The sequence below is a fragment of the Petromyzon marinus genome, chromosome 7, assembly GCF_048934315.1.
Source record: "Petromyzon marinus isolate PM22_M1 ecotype Great Lakes invasive population chromosome 7, UKy_Petmar_22M1.pri1.0, whole genome shotgun sequence".
NCBI lineage: Eukaryota > Metazoa > Chordata > Hyperoartia > Petromyzontiformes > Petromyzontidae > Petromyzon > Petromyzon marinus.
This window is the reverse complement of record NC_133673.1, coordinates 2,193,330-2,210,673: the sequence shown is the minus strand read 5'-3', so window position 1 is coordinate 2,210,673 and position 17,344 is coordinate 2,193,330. Positions and strand designations below refer to the sequence as shown.

Sequence of the window (17,344 nt, the reverse complement as noted above, 5' to 3'; positions counted from 1 at the left end):
GGGATTAAGGTCTGGAGACTGGCTAGGCCACTCCAGGACCTTAATGTGCTTCTTCTTGAGCCACTCCTTTGTTGCCTTGGCCGTGTGTTTTGGGTCATTGTCATGATGGAATACCCATCCACGACCCATTTTCATTGCCCTGGCTGAGGGAAGGAGGTTCTCACCCAAGATTTGACGGTACATGGCCCAGTCCATCGTCCCTTTGATGCGGTGAAGTTGTCCTGTCCCCTTAGAAAAACACCCCCAAAGCATAATGTTTCCACCTCCATGTGTGACGGTGGGGATGGTGTTCTTGGGGTCATAGGCAGCATTCCTCCTCCTCCAAACACGGCGAGTTGAGTTGATGCCAAAGAGCTCTATTTTGGTCTCATCGGACCACAACACTTTTACCCAGTTGTCCTCTGAATCATTCAGATGTTCATTGGCAAACTTCAGACGGGCATGTATATGTGCTTTCTTGAGCAGGCGGACCTTGCGGGCGCTGCAGGATTTCAGTCCTTCACGGCGTAGTGTGTTACCAATTGTTTTCTTGGTGACTATGGTCCCAGCTGCCTTGAAATCATTGACAAGATCCTCCCGTGTAGTTCTGGGCTGATTCGTCACCGTTCTCATGATCATTGCAACTCCACGAGGTGAGATCTTGCATGGAGCCCCAGGCCGAGGGAGATTAACAGTTCTTTTGTGTTTCTTCCATTTGCGAATAATCGCACCAACTGTTGTCACCTTCTCACCAAGCTGCTTGGCAATGGTCTTGTAGCCCATTCCAGCATTGTGTAGGTCTACAATCTTATCCCTGACATCCTTGGAGAGCTCTTTGGTCTTGGCCATGGTGGATAGTTTTGAATCTGATTGATTGATTGCTTCTGTGGACAGGTATCTTTTATACAGGTAACAAGCTGAGATTAGGAGCACTCCCTTTAAGAGTGTGCTCCTAATCTCAGCTCGTTACCTGTATTAAAGACACCTGGGAGCCAGAAATCTTTCGGATTGAGAGGGGGTCAAATACTTATTTCCCTCATTAAAATGCAAATCAATTTATAACATTTTTGACATGCGTATTTCTGCATTTTGTTGTTGTTATTCTGTTTCTCACTGTTCAAATAAACCTACCATTAAAATTATAGACTGATCATTTCTTTGTCAGTGGGCAAACGTCAAGGTGCCTCACTTCTCTCAACCAGCTTAAAAGACGCTGCAAATCTTAGCAGCGTTCATTGTAGCTCTGTCGTCCCGACAGGTTTGTTCCTTTGACCTGAAGAAGGCCACTTGTGTTGTGGCCGAAACGTCGTGATAATTTTATTGTTTGATTTGATTATTTATTCTCATTCTACGTGACTTTACCGAAAGAACCAAAGAAGATGAATCCTTGCAGTCACGAAAGCTTTAAATCGAAAGTTTTAATCTGTCGTGTAGTTTAGCGTCGAACTCGGACGCACATCTAACAGAGGGGGGGAGTCCTTGCCTTGAAACATCTGGCGGTCCCCCGGCATTTGTTTAAGCGAGAGCCTGACTGCTGATGATATGCTGGCAGACTATAAATGTGGCTTGTGGAGAACCAATGCTGCTAAGATGCTGCACTTCTATAAGGTATTGTGTGGCTAATAGGATGGGTAAAACATACATGTTTACGTCTAGGGGTATGTATTGGATGTATCTGGGATATGTAAAGGGTGAGTATTGCCTCTGTATTGATTTGTAACATTCACAGAGGCTAGGCATAGAGTTACTCTGCCCACCTCAGTGGTGGAATTACCCACATTTGAATTTCTTTACACAAAATACTTCGGAATAATCACTTTCATTTTTTAAAAATACATTTAAAAGGCAACGGGTAAACTCCCTCATTCGAACCTTCTCTTAGGCTTCGGATGACCGCTGCAAAGTATGATCTTGTATTTTGATTTAGTGTGCTAATCTTTAAAGGTGCATTGAAAATTTTGGATACTCCAATTGATGCTCCTACTGTTGTGGAGTGACTCATGCAGCCAGCTATGACTACAGGGTTTTGGTGGTACATGTTGTTAATGTCGTTTATTGTGAAATTTCGGTCAGTTCCTATGATCACTGTTACATTGCTCATGGCTTTATTTTGGTGATTTCGAAAAGTTGTTTTGGTTTGGCCATTTTTTATGTTGTAGTACGGAGTTAGAATGATGGCTTTAATCTACGTTGTCCTGTGGTTGTTGTTGTTGTTTGACTTGTATCCCACTGGGATTTTTGCACTGAGCATTGGTGTACGGTGCTTTTTCTGGAAGATTTTTGCTGTTTTTTCCTGGATTTTTCTGTTTGCGCATAGTCACTTTAAGATGTTTTCTTGTTCGTGTTTTGGTTTGTTGCGGTTGCACCCGATTCAAGAGCTGAATGGCTCACAGGGCTATACCAAATAAATGAAATCGAAAAACTGACTAAGCAGCCTCGGCCGCTGCGTTATGAACCTACATCAGGATGGATGAACGGCAGTGAATCCGGGCTCCAGCAGGACGAATGCGCTTCACGATGGATTCCGGAGTGGCGTTCACTGGGAAGAGTCATCGTTCAGTAGCTGCACACGGCTTGCTGCTGCCGGACAGCACGCGCCGAATGGGACATTGATGCGCGGCTGGGTCCCACCGTTCGCGTCAGTCCCGTGCCTTCCAGTCGCGTAACGAACGTGGGGGGGCAGTGGGTGCCTTGCCCCCCGCCTCCGATGGCCGAAGCTGCGTGTTTGGGCCCTCTTCACAACCACCATGAGAGCTGTAGTGGCTGCATTTTTCGAAAACGGAGCACCCCAACAGCGTTAAATGTTTGAGGCCGTGAGCGTAACGATGCGATTAGGCAATAACATTGGTGTGAGCGCGCGAGACAAATCAAATATTGGGGCCCCATCTGATTGATTGCCGCACCCCCTGAGCTGATAATGTCGTCACTGCGCCTCTGGTGCCTTCGCATAGCCTAGTCGCGCACTATGTATGTTGAACTTCTTTTGCACCGTACGTATAGCCAACCCTGCTAAGGTGTGGGGACTGTTACTACAGGAGGGCTAATTCCCCAGCATTACCAGCATTTCAGATGTTCTCTTCCTCCTTGTGGTGCTATCATTACTTTCTTAGCGTTGATCAGCCCATATCAGTATTGGCCCAATTTAGTTTTAATCTAATACATTGTTTAAATACATGCCTATCCCGGTCACGATACGTCAATGGGGATTACCTGTGGGCAGACAATAACAGTTGCTGCTGTTTTAGTGCAGACAAACGACAGGAGGTGCATAGGGGCCGTCGATAAATGACGTCACGCGGTTTAGACCCCCCCCCCTCAAATATGACGTCACAAAGCTGTGCCCCCCCCTCCCCCCCCCAAAAATAAAACATGCTTCAAATCGCTTTAAACTATTGTCATTGTAGTGCGTATTTAATGTGGCGCTGCACTCTGATGTTGTAGGAGAAAACATTTATTATAAAGTATATTTAATTAAGTAGAACGTGTTGTCTATATTTATTTAAAGTTGCGCAATTTCTCAACCCCCCCCCCCCCCATCGTCACACATCGTCACAAATGTCTGACCCCCCCCCCAGGTGCGTGACGTCATTTATGGACGGCCCCATACATAATGTTTATGCATAATGTACGTTGATTGCATTCATTAATCCCCCCGTACGTGAAGGGCTCACAAGTGACGTCACCACATCTACCACTCTATTTCAGGAGCGAAACAGGAGTTCACAAATCTGGCAGCTGCCTGATAATGCTAGTTGTAATTACTGGCAAAACGTCGTACTCATTGTAAATGTTTCGGATTTGCTCTCCAACGCACCGGTTTGCTGTACTAGCAAAGAATTGGCACGTTCTGTTCACGTGACAAACCTAACTAATTTGCTGCGTCGGGTGGTGGCGGGTTTAACAACACATTTATATGTACGTGATCTAACCCGCTAAAAAAAAAACCTGTATTATGGAATCTATTCAAAGTTAGTATTTTCGCATCCCATTCAAACCAAGGTGATATTTTTCAACCCCCCCAGTTAAATAGAAGCCCGATAGGCCACGGGTCAAGGCATGCCCACGTGTACAAAACAAACGTTCACTGGCCTATCGAGCTCCGATCCCAGCCCTCAACTCTCTCCATTGGTCACGGCGTAGCATGGCAGCAGACAGCCGTCAGCCCCCACCTCCGGCCCTCTCCACTCCCTCAGTCCTCGAACATGGGGCAGTGGTGCAAACAGCCACTGGAGACACAATCAGACACGGAGACACAATCACACACGGAGACACACACGGAGACACAATCACACACGGAGACACACTTAGACACGGAGACAATCACACACGGAGATACTGAGACACACTCACACACGGAGGTATACTGACTCACAGAGACACACTCACACACTGAGATACACTCACACACGGAAACACACTCAGACACGGTGACACACTCAGACACGGAGACACAATCACACACGGAGATACTGAGACACACACGGAGGTATACTCACACACTGAGACAGAATCACATACTGAGACACACACACGGAGATACAACCGCTATTCGCCACTAAATGGTGGTGACGTCATCACAGCGCTTGTGCCAAGCTATGTGCACGTTGAGGCCACGTGAAGTGTCGAATGCCCGCTGGCAGGTCACGGCGCAAACCCAGCAGGTGCCACGGGTCGACTGACTGAGATGAATGGCCGATGCACCACTTGTGTCCCCTACTGTACCAATTTGATGTGTTTTAGCCGCCCGGCGCTCCGCTCGTTGTTGTGAGCGTCGCTCCTCCGCCCTCCCTCTGCCCAGTAGCAGCAGCGTCCTTCACGAGCCTCCTCCACAGAGGCCGATCCTGACACCGCTGGTTCCAGTCATCGGCAAGTCCACTCAGCTCCACAACCTCCTGTACCACATCACTCCATCTCTACTCCAGCCCGTGCCGCGCCCGTTCAGCCCCCTCAATCCGGCCGAACAAAAGCTGTTTTGGCATGCGGTGGCTGGGCATGCGGGCTACATGACCCAGCCAACGCGGGCTACATGACCCAGCCAACGCAGCCTTGCCTGCCAGAGGAGCTCTCCGATGGGTCCTTGTCCACATCTTTCAAGGATTTGTGAGCTCCTCACACAATCCAGCTTGGTTAAACCCAGAATTAATCGTCGGCAGGCCAGCCTGGATGTTTCTCACCGGCGAAGGTATTCCACAAGACAAAGGACAAAGATCCCCCATATAGCCTCAATAGACTGTTGGAACAAGTCCTGTTAGCGAGCACCTATGAAGGCCTGCACGGCACACGAGGGGGTGAGTGGCCAACGCCACGCCCGGCCGCCTTTGTCTCCCCAGTGGCGAGTTTACACACCGCACCAGATCCTCATTTTGAGGCTGAGTATACCTAGGAGAGGCCCATGACCAGTTCAGATAATTGTCGCTGGTGTTGGCCGTGAGCTGGAATCGAACTCGGGTCGCCAGGTTCGTATCGCAACGTAGTGCTAACCACTGCGCCACCGCTCCCCACACAAAGAGACACATATGCAAGTCCCAATGTCATCATACGGGTCGTTGGCTGTAATAAGAACGCGGCCCATGCTGTAATCGCATTACCCGAGGCCCGTGTCATGTCGGGCTCTCACTGTCATTCACGAGGCGATAGATAACGGACGATGTATATGTCGTGTGCTCTACTCCACTGCTTCTTTCGCATCACTTGTTCTGAATGGAGCAGAAGGCGACTGCCCACTACACCTCCCCCTCCCCGCGTAGCGACCTCGCCGTGTACCCGTCACGAGTTTTTTTCTTATTTCACTAAAGTGTTATCTTGAAGTTTTTTTTGCTCAATATCACCTCTTGCACTTTGTACTCTGCCCAACATCTCGACTTTGTCGTTTCAAGGTTTTAACCGTCATTAAGTATACCAAACACATTATTGCAACTCAGCTCGGCGCTCATTCAGAGCTGTACAGCCTCTGCTCACGTTGGCTATGTACGGTGCGAAAACATTCACAATTAATCCTCGTGGTGGTGGTATTCCCACAGCACATGCCACACCACTCTTTCTTACCTCAACCTATTCTACCAGGTAAGGCCCACTTAGCTATCGTAGCTCTTTCTTTTTAGAAGCGACCCGACCACAAATGATGGCTCAACGAAGTGGCTTATCATGTGGATATTGATAGCAGCCAAATACTGTAAACGAATGTTTCTAAAGGTGGAGGGGAAAACCCGGAGGGCCCGGAGACAAATCCACGCGACCACGGGGAGAACACGCAAACTCCAAATATAGAGCAGGCGTCAGGGTCGGGATCGAACCCACGGTCCTTCTGCGTACCCGGCGAGGCAGTTAACATTTCACCAGTGATGTTTATCGCTACTACTCCTAAACATGCTTACTGTTGCCGTGAAATTCGCTCGTCGATTTCCACGGCCGTGTTGAGGACCCGGTCTCCCCAGACACTGCCCGTTTCCTCGATTCCACACTGCGTTGTATGTACGTGTGTATGTATGTTGAACTGATTTCACACTGTACCATGCTAATCGGAGGTTCGTGTTCAACCACCATCCCAGTAAATACGGTACGTTGGAGCGATGTTGGGACGTTGATTCAACGGTTCCAACCACATGCCAATGTTGCATATTTACTGCGATACTGCAGGTCACAACGCATTCACTCGCCCCACTGCAGGTCATACCACTTCTCTCTGCGTCTCCCCTCACACTGTTCCACTGTGGAATGTCCTCCTCCTAATCAGTCTATTTTCCCCAAGCTCTCATTTCACAAAATGTTTTAGCACTTAGTGCTGTTTGTTGTTGGCCGCTCGACGTTTTGGGCATTTGCTTAGTAGCTGCTTAAAAACACGATTGGGTCCTTTGGTAAAGTCACGTAGATACTTGACTTTATGGAAAGACCCAAATAATGAATTCCTGCAGTCACGAAAGCTTTAAGTCTAGATTTGCTCAAAAACACACACAGCACTAGTCTGACTTGCGAGTGTACAAATACTATTACGTATAGCATTACTAGATATATTTGACTTGTTATCAATGAGTGTCAAAGGCAGGAACACGTGTTAGTGGCTTCTTAATGCCGACAAACATTCCTTCTCAATTGGACTTCCATGTTACCGGATTTAGAAATGTATCGTATCACGCACCGGGATATTGTAAACAGAACATCGGATAAGCAGCGTCAGGCCTGGTAAGGGGAAAACCCATTAATCCCAGCTAGTGTACATAAACTACAGATGATAAAATTTCAAGTGACACCTAATTCTGTCAAATTGGTGGGGCAGGTCTTGAAGCAGCTATCTGGACAGATTCACCACTTATTCTGTATGGGAGATTGTTTTTCAAGCAAGGGGGGCCACACAGGGAGAGGAGGGTGCTGGGTAAAATCATTCTTATGCCGTCGTTCACGAGCTCTCAATCCTGGAATTGAAAGATACAGCGAGTAGCTCAGATGGCCCCAGGGAGGATGCTTCAGACAGCAGGGACTGTTCCATTCTTTTCTTCCGATGCCATTAGTTTTCCAGGGAAACACTTGCATATAATTTCCATGAAAAATGCATAATTAATAAATTATTTCACGACTGGATTGAACACATGGACATAACACGATTTTAATCGAGAAATAATTTCACGATTACAATAGATACAATCAGTTAATGTGTTAAGCTGTGCTTCAGTGCACGAACGATAACACGTTTATAAAACTTACAACACAATAAACTACCAGAGAAACGGCACTTGTTCCCAGCGCATGGAATATTTATTAGAACTAATCCAGAAACATATCACCAACGCTCAAAGAGAATGCCAAACAGCTGCAGCGCCACAACATCAAACATACATTTCAAATGCTTTAAAGATGTGGGTATATGTACAGTCATAATCATCTATTGCATTTATATTTGCAACAGCCTGTAAGGGACTATCAGTCTGCCAGGAGGGAGGCGCCGATTGCTACGTATAATCCAAATTGAGTAATTTGCGGTGTAATTTGTCAAATGGGAAAACATTGACCCGTAATGCTGGAAAATTGCCTCCTCGTTTTAAATGATGTCCCGGGAATCTTTATTGTCCACTGTGCGCGAAGCAGATGGCACGAAGCATTTTTTACAGTTAGTACGCACCGCGGTAATAATCAGGGCGGTCTGCTGAATTCCAACTGCGAACTTCTGAAACAAGCAGGAAATGCACTCCTGCTGGGCCACACTGCTGGGCCCATGTCATCGAGTGGCTTGTTTTGGGCACAGTAAATCATCCAAATAGCAGTGTAGTTCTCATCGTAATAACTTGTACACTTATGTGCTCATCATATACCATGGTGTTATGCTAACATGAAAGAACTTGCTCATCCACACTGGGATGGATAGCGAGGGTTCAGATTCGTGTATGTGTCAAACTTACGTGTTACAGTTATCATGAGCCATATATTTTTTTAACGAGACAAAAACCTTCAAAATGGTACTCCTTATGCCTTTGTAATTTTGACCGAGGTCTCAGAATATGTATACCAGCCCAGAGAGCTGGTATACAAATTATTATTGTGACACAGAGACACACAGACACAGAGAGAGAGAGATAGAAACCAAACTGTGCATCTCTCTCTGCTTATGTGTCTGTCTGTGTGTCTCCTCGTGTCTGTTTTGTCTCTCTCACAAATTTAGCAATCTTTGGAGGAACGTAGTCAACCAAGTAGGGTGTTGACTGTTGTGTTGGCCGACTCTCTGTGTTGTATTGCATTATATTTCTAAGTTTACTAGGTTTGTTTTTTCTCATTCGTTTGTACCTGATGATGATTGCTTGTGTTGCAATCGAAACGTCGTATGCTTTTATTTAATTTCTTTTTTCTTTCTACGTGACTTTACCGAAAGAACCAAAGAGTGAGACAATGCCTGTAAAGTCTGTTATCAGGCAGTGTTAGATAACAAGTGGTGAGGTTTTTTTTTGAATGCTCGTTCCCTTTTACTCATCATCGTTACATTAGCTGGTGTGCGGCAACACTTTTACAATGCACACCTTACACGAACGTGGCATTTTGGACCGATGCGTCGCTTAGCACGACGAGTAAAATCAGCAACTCATGTGGATTGCAACACGTTCACACCATGTCGTGCCATACGCTCGACGCTCGCACTGCCACCCCTTCCAATCTTGGTGCTGGCATCGTCCCAAGCGCCCTTTCAAAATACTTTTACATAATTACGACTCATGCAATTAGAGCAACTGCCATAACCCCCAAAGCTCGAGTTCTATTGTGCGGCTGGAAGCTAATCATAACGCTGGAGAGGTTAAACGTCGATTGCTTCAGAGTAACAGCCCATGCTGTTCATCAAGTGAAAGATAACAAGTGGCAGATGCCACGCAAGCACACTGGGAGGGTGCAAAGGGCACAGCAACAGGGTTCCCCTGGTCCCAACCCAGCCACGCCAGATTGGCCAAGGACGACAGAAATGATCTCTCTTCTTCAGAACACGGTCGAACCTCACGAAGCTGGATTCAACGCACAAAATGGGAGCCCTTATCTCGTGATGCGAGCTGGAGTCTTTAAATTTGTGGAGAAATGTTGTGCAGATCTCTGGAGCTAAACCGATGCACAGTCAAGGAATGTCTGGTGAGGCAATCGTAGCATGGCTCTGTTCTGACTTGGTAACATGCCAGGGGAAATCCACCAGCTATTTTGGCCCTGGTGCTGGCACAAGTCACTGTGAGTGCACCTGTTGGCATGGTGCTCGTGGTCTTGGGCCTGATTTGACGCTGTCCGTACAAGACCTCCTCACAGCGCCTAGTGAACCTGCACATCGCAACCACAAAGCGCACCACCACCACCACACGTTATAGAACTACAAACAAGCGACGAGGTTATGAACAAGCATCGACATGCCCTGCTAGTACAGTGTGAATTGGGGTCTGTGAGCTGCTCAGCCAGCCAAGTGGAACACAAAGGCATCATTTCCTCTCAGAAGAGTTTAGCGAAACCAGCCACAAGCATCATCATTGCAACTCAGGAGTGAAATTCTGTGCGAGGCAAAAGTGGAAATGCCTGTTGGGTATAATTAATCTAAAAGTGTACTGAGGGCTAAAATAATTACAAATGTAGAGATAAGAAATCCCAACGCTCCCTTACATAGAGACCATTACTAAACTCTAGAGTAATAAACCAATGAGGCTTTTCATAATTGATTACATGGCTCTAATAGTCAGGAACCGATAACCGTTTCCAGTGTAATGTTAGGAATGAACGCCTGCATTGGCACGTGCTAACAAAAATAAATGCACAGCGGTCTAAGTCACCACGTGGTACATTGCCCTCGTTTCTCAGTAAATGGTGAAGGTGCAGCTCAGCAACTGCTTGCTCACGACACCGCTGGTGGTAGGAACTCACTGGAGGAAGTACTTGAGGGTATTTGGTCAACTCTCCCATGCTGACCAGACGTCTTGGAAGATGAGGGCGTACCCACAATTTACCCCACCACATGTGACCTACCAATCATCTTTGATGTCCAGCATCCTAACGTTTTTTTTCACTGTGGCCACTCAATTTGTTTATCAGTTAAAAATGTCCAAGTGCCATGCAAACAAAACATTTTAACCAAAATAAACCCTGCACTGTATCTCAGTGGTGTCCTACACTAAAAGGACAGGAAGAAGTAATCTCATCTGGCTCTCAGATGGGTTAATAATGACAAAATATTGAATCTCAAACGGCTCTAAATTGGTCACAGGCTACGATGATGTCTGGTAAGGCCAGCGTAGAATGGCTAGGTTCTGGCTCCGTAAAATTCCTGTGGAAAACCATCAAAGCCATGTTGGCCCTGTGCTGGCATGACTCAGATGTTCCAGTGGAAAAAGAGCACAAGTCACTGTAAGTGCACCTGTTGGCATGGTGCTCGTGGTCCTGAATAGACGCTGTCAATGCAACACCTCCTCACAGCGCCCAGTGAACCTGCACATCGCAACCACAAAGCGCACCACCACCACCACACGTTATAGAGCTACAGACAAGTGACGAGGTTATGAACAAGCATCGACATGCCCTGCTAGTACAGTGTGAATTGGGGTCTGTGAGCTGCTCAGCCAGCCAAGTGGAACACAAAGGCATCATTTCCTCTCAGAAGAGTTTAGCGAAACCAGCCACAAGCATCATCATTGCAACTCAGGAGTGATATTATGTGCGAGGCAGGAAGTGGAAATGGCTGTTGGGTATAATTAATGTAAAAGTGTACTGAGAGGGCTAAAATAATTACAAATGTCGAGATAACAAATCCCAACGCTCCCTTACATATAGACCATTACTAAACTGTAGAGTTATTAACCGATGATACTTTTCAGAATTGATTACCTGGCTCTAATAGTCAGGAACCGATAACCATTTCCAGTGTATTGTTAGGAATGAACGCATCGATTGGCATGTGCTAACAAAAAGAAATGCACAGCGGTCTAAGTCACCACGTGGTACATTGTCCTCGTTTCTCAGTAAATGGTGAAGGTGCAGCTCAGCAACTTCTTGCTCACGACACCGCTGGAAGTAGGAACTCACTGGAGGAAGTTCTTGGGGGAATTTGGTCTATTCTTCCATGCTGACCAGACATCTTGGAAGATGAGGGCGTACCCACACTTTACCCCACCACACGTGACCTACCAATCATCTTTGATGTCCAGCATCCTAACGTTTTTATTCACTGTGGCCACTCAATAAGTTTATCAGATAAAAATGTCCAATTGCAATGCAAAAACTAATTTAACCCAAATAAACCCTGCACTGTATCTCAGTGGTGTCCTACACTCAAAGGACAGGAAGAAGTAATCTCATCTGGCTCTCAGATGGGTTAATAATGACAAACTATTGAATCTCAAAGGGCTCTAAACTGGTCACAGGCTACGATGATGTCTGGTAAGGCCAGCGTAGAATGGCTAGGTTCTGGCTCCGTAAAATTCCTGTGGAAAACCATCAAAGCCATGTTTGGCGCTGTGCTGGCATGACTCAGATGTTCCAGTGGAAAAAGAGCACAAGTCACTGTAAATGCACCTGTTGGCATGGTGCTCGTGGTCCTGAATAGACGCTGTCAATGCAACACCTCCTCACAGCGCCTAGTGAACCTGCACATCGCAACCAGAAAGCACACCACCACACGTTATAGAACTACAGACAAGCGACGAGGTTATGAACAAGCATCGACATGCCCTGCTAGTACAGTGTGAATTGGGGTCTGTGAGCTGCTCAGCCAGCCAAGTGGAACACAAAGGCATCATTTCCTCTCAGAAGAGTTTAGCGAAACCAGCCACAAGCATCATCATTGCAACTCAGGAGTGATATTATGTGCAAGGCAGGAAGTGGAAATGCCTGTTGGGTATAATTAATATAAAATTGTACTGAGAGGTCTAAAATAATTACAAATGTAGAGAAAACAAATCCCAACGCTCCCTTACAAATAGACCATTACTAAACTGTAGAGTTATTAACCGATAAGGCTTTTCAGAATTGATTGCCTGGCTCTAATAGTCAGCAACCGATAACCATTTCCAGTGAAGTGTTAGGAATGAACGCCTGCATTGGCACGTGCTAACAAAAAGATATGCACAGCGGTCTAAGTCACCACGTGGTACATTGCCCTCGTTTCTCAGTAAATGGTGAAGGTGCAGCTCAGCAACTGCTTGCTCACGACACCGCTGGTGGTAGGAACTCACTGAAGGAAGTTCTTGGGGGTATTTGGTCTATTCTTCCATGCTGACCAGACGTCTTGGAAGATGAGGGCGTACCCACACTTTACCCCACCACATGTGACCTACCAATCATTTTTGAAGTCCAGCATCCTAAGGTTTTTTTCACTGTGGCCACTCAATTAGTTTATCAGTTAAAAATGTCCAAGTGCCATGCAAACAAAACATTTTAACCAAAATAAACCCTGCACTGTATCTCAGTGGTGTCCTACACTAAAAGGACAGGAAGACGTAATCTCATCTGGCTCTCAGATGGGTTAATAATGACAAACTATTGAATCTCATAAGGCTCTAAATTGGTCACAGGTTACGATGATGTCTGGTAAGGCCAGCGTAGAATGGCTAGGTTCTGGCTCCGTAAAATTCCTGTTGAAAACCATCAAAGCCATGTTGGCCCTGTGCTGGCATGACTCAGATGTTTCGGTGGAAAAAGAGCACAAGTCACTGTAAGTGCACCTGTTGGCATGGTGCTCGTGGTCCTGAATAGACGCTGTCCATACAACACCTCCTCACAGCGCCCAGTGAACCTGCACATCGCAACCACAAAGCGCACCACCACCAACACACGTTATAGAACCACAGACAAGCGACGAGGATATGAACAAGCATCACCATGCCCTGCCAGTACAGTGTGAATTGGAGTCTGTGAGCTGCTCAGCCAGCCAAGTGGAACACAAAGGCATCATTTCCTCTCAGAAGAGTTTAGCGAAACCAGCCACAAGCATCATCATTGCAACTCAGGAGTGATATTCTGTGTGAGGCAGGAAGTGGAAATGTCTGTTGGGTATAATTAATCTAAAATTGTACTGAGAGGTCTAAAATAATTACAAATGTAGACAAAACAAATCCTAACGCTCCCCTTACAAATAGACCATTACTAAACTGTAGAGTTATTAACCGATGAGGCTTTTCAGAATTGATTACCTGGCTCTAATAGTCAGGAACCGATAACCGTTTCCAGTGTAATGTTAGGAATGAACGCCTGCATTTGCACGTGCTAACAAAAAGAAATGCACAGCGGTCTAAGTCACCACGTGGTACATTGCCCTCGTTTCTCAGTAAATGGTGCAGGTGCAGCTCAGCAACTGCTTGCTCACGACACCGCTGGTGGTAGGAACCCAATGGAGGAAGTTCTTGGGGGTATTTGGTCTACTCTCCCATGCTGACCAGACGTCTTGGAAGATGAGGGCGTACCCACACTTTACCCCACCACATGTGACCTACCAATCACCTTTGATGTCCAGCATCCTAACGTTTTTTTCACTGTGGCCACTCAATAAGTTTATCAGTTAAAAATGTCCAAGTGCCATGCAAACAGAACTAATTTAACCCAAATAATCCCTGCACTGTATCTCAGTGGTGTCCTACAAAGGACAGGAAGAAGTAATCTCATCTGGCTCTCAGATGGGTTAATAATGACAAACTATTGAATCTCAAAGGGATCTAAATTGGTCACAGGCAACGATGATGTCTGGTAAGGCCAGCGTAGAATGGCTAGGTTCTGGCTCCGTAAAATTCCTGTGGAAACCATCAGAGCCATGTTGGCCCTGTGCTGGCATGACTCAGACGTTCCAGTGGAAAAAGGGCACAAGTCACTGTAAGTGCACCTGTTGGCATGTTGCTCGTGGTCCTGAATAGACGCTGTCCATACAACACCTCCTCACAGCGCCCAGTGAACCTGCACATCGCAACCACAAAGCACACCACCACACGTTATAGAACCACAGACAAGCGACGAGGTATTGAACAAGCATCGCCATGCCCTGCCAGTACAGTGTGAATTGGAGTCTGTGAGCTGCTCAGCCAGCCAAGTGGAACACAAAGGCATCATTTCCTCTCAGAAGAGTTTAGCGAAACCAGCCACAAGCATCATCATTGCAACTCAGGAGTGATATAATGTGTGAGGCAGGAAGTGGAAATGTCTGTTGGGTATAATTAATATAAAATTGTACTGAGAGGTCTAAAATAATTACAAATGTAGAGAAAACAAATCCTAACGCTCCCTTACCAATAGACCATTACTAAACTGTAGAGTTATTAACCGATGAGGCTTTTCAGAATTGATTACCTGGCTCTAATAGTCAGGAACCGATAACCGTTTCCAGTGTAATGTTAGGAATGAACGCCTGCATTGGCACGTGCTAACAAAAAGAAATGCACAGCGGTCTAAGTCACCACGTGGTACAATGCCCTCGTTTCTCAGTAAATGGTGCAGGTGCAGCTCAGCAACTGCTTGCTCACGACACCGCTGGTGGTAGGAACTCACTGGAGGAAGTTCTTGGGGGTATTTGGTCTACTCTCCCATGCTGACCAGACGTCTTGGAAGATGAGGGCGTACCCACAATTTACCCCACCACATGTGACCTACCAATTATCTTTGATGTCCAGCATCCTAACGTTTTTTTCACTGTGGCCACTCAATTAGTTTGTCAGTTAAAATGTCCAAGTGCCATGCAAACAAAACTAATTTAACCCAAATAAACCCTGCAATGTATCTCAGTGGTGTCCTACACTCAAAGGACAGGAAGAAGTAATCTCATCTGGCTATCAGATGGTTTAATAATGACAAAATATTGAATCTCAAAGGGCTCTAAATTGGTCACAGGCTACGATGATGTCTGGTAAGGCCAGCGTAGAATGGCTAGGTTCTGGCTCCGTAAAATTACTGTGGAAAACCATCAAAGCCATGTTGGCCCTGTGCTGGCATGACTCAGATGTTCCAGTGGAAAAAGAGCACAAGTCACTGTAAGTGCACCTGTTGGCATGGTGCTCGTGGTCCTGAATAGACGCTGTCAATGCAACACCTCCTCACAGCGCCTAGTGAACCTGCACATCGCAACCACAAAGCACACCACCACCACCACATGTTATAGAGCTACAGACAAGCGACGAGGTTATGAACAAGCATCGACATGCCCTGCTAGTACAGTGTGAATTGGGGTCTGTGAGCTGCTCAGCCAGCCAAGTGGAACACAAAGGCATCATTTCCTCTCAGAAGAGTTTAGCGAAACCAGCCACAAGCATCATCATTGCAACTCAGGAGTGATATTATGTGCGAGGCAGGAAGTGGAAATGGCTGTTGGGTATAATTAATGTAAAAGTGTACTGAGAGGGCTAAAATAATTACAAATGTCGAGATAACAAATCCCAACGCTCCCTTACATATAGACCATTACTAAACTGTAGAGTTATTCACCGATGATGCTTTTCAGAATTGATTACCTGGCTCTAATAGTCAGGAACCGATAACCATTTCCAGTGTAATGTTAGGAATGAACGCATGGATTGGCACGTGCTAACAAAAATAAATGCACAGCGGTCTAAGTCACCACGTGGTACATTGCCCTCGTTTCTCAGTAAATGGTGAAGGTGCAGCTCAGCAACTTCTTGCTCACGACACCACTGGAAGTAGGAACTCACTGGAGGAAGTTCTTGGGGGAATTTGGTCTACTCTTCCATGCTGACCAGATGTCTTGGAAGATGAGGGCGTACCCACACTTTACCCCACCACACGTGACCTACCAATCATCTTTGATGTCCAGCATCCTAACGTTTTTATTCACTGTGGCCACTCAATAAGTTTATCAGATAAAAATGTCCAATTGCAATGCAAACAAAACTAATTTAACCCAAATAAACCCTGCCCTGTATCTCAGTGGTGTCCTACAAAGGACAGGAAGAAGTAATCTCATCTGGCTCTCAGATGGGTTAATAATGACAAAATATTGAATCTCAAAGGGCTCTAAATTGGTCACAGGCTACGATGATGTCTGGTAAGGCCAGCGTAGAATGGCTAGGTTCTGGCTCCGTAAAATTCCTGTGGAAAACCATCAAAGCCATGTTGGCCCTGTGCTGGCATGACTCAGATGTTCCAGTGGAAAAAGAGCACAAGTCACTGTAAGTGCACCTGTTCACATGGTGCTCGTGGTCTTGATTAGACGCTGTCCATACAACACCTCCTCAGCACCTAGTGAACCTGCACATCGCAACCACAAAGCGCACCACCACCACCACACGTTATAGAACCACAGACAAGCGACGAGGTATTGAACAAGCATCGCCATGCCCTGCCAGTACAGTGTGAATTGGAGTCTGTGAGCTGCTCAGCCAGCCAAGTGGAACACAAAGGCATCATTTCCTCTCAGAAGAGTTTAGCGAAACCAGCCACAAGCATCATCATTGCAACTCAGGAGTGATATTATGTGTGAGGCAGGAAGTGGAAATGGCTGTTGGGAATAATGAATCTAAAAGTGTACTGAGAGGGCTAAAATAATTACAAAGGCAGAGATAACAAATCCCAACGCTCTCTTACATATAGACCATTACTAAACTGTAGAGTTATTAACCGATGATGCTTTTCAGAATTGATTACCTGGCTCTAATAGTCAGGAACCGATAACCGTTTCCAGTGTAATGTTAGGAATTAACGCCTGGATTTGCACGTGCTAACAAAAATAAATGCACAGCGTTCTAAGTCACCACGTGGTACATTGCCCTCGTTTCTCAGTAAATGGTGAAGGTGCAGCTCAGCAACTGCTTGCTCACGACACCGCTGGTGGTAGGAACTCACTGGAGGAAGTTCTTGGGGGTATTTGGTCTACTCTTTCATGCTGACCAGACGTTTTGGAAGATGAGGGCGTACCCACACTTTACCCCACCAC

The 17,344-nt window shown here is 46.2% G+C and overlaps 1 protein-coding gene and 7 pseudogenes across 42 annotated transcripts in view; all 8 read right to left on the bottom strand.

Moving 5' to 3' along the window:
• Window positions 1-7,706: 7,706 nt before the first annotated feature.
• Window positions 7,707-17,344, bottom strand: part of LOC116939839 (uncharacterized) — a 41,336-nt gene continuing 31,698 nt past the window's right edge. For 34 of the 42 annotated variants that reach the window (XM_076065209.1, XM_076065235.1, XM_076065207.1 and 31 more), the window contains 7 exons: window positions 16,591-16,659; window positions 15,439-15,509; window positions 14,291-14,361; window positions 13,140-13,210; window positions 11,992-12,062; window positions 10,838-10,908; window positions 7,707-9,756 (listed from right to left, as the gene is read on the bottom strand). The gene's annotated coding sequence lies outside the window, so the exon portion shown is untranslated. The remainder of the gene's footprint in view (window positions 9,757-10,837; window positions 10,909-11,991; window positions 12,063-13,139; window positions 13,211-14,290; window positions 14,362-15,438; window positions 15,510-16,590; window positions 16,660-17,344) is intronic. The other 8 variants (XM_076065233.1, XM_076065229.1, XM_076065212.1 and 5 more) reach the window with 8 other exon arrangements.
• Window positions 9,880-9,965, bottom strand: LOC116940145 (small nucleolar RNA SNORD53/SNORD92; annotated as a pseudogene).
• Window positions 11,032-11,117, bottom strand: LOC116940117 (small nucleolar RNA SNORD53/SNORD92; annotated as a pseudogene).
• On the bottom strand, window positions 12,180-12,265 carry LOC142924050 (small nucleolar RNA SNORD53/SNORD92; annotated as a pseudogene).
• Window positions 13,334-13,419, bottom strand: LOC116940140 (small nucleolar RNA SNORD53/SNORD92; annotated as a pseudogene).
• LOC142924049 (small nucleolar RNA SNORD53/SNORD92) lies at window positions 14,479-14,564 on the bottom strand (annotated as a pseudogene).
• On the bottom strand, window positions 15,633-15,718 carry LOC116940138 (small nucleolar RNA SNORD53/SNORD92; annotated as a pseudogene).
• LOC116940137 (small nucleolar RNA SNORD53/SNORD92) lies at window positions 16,783-16,868 on the bottom strand (annotated as a pseudogene).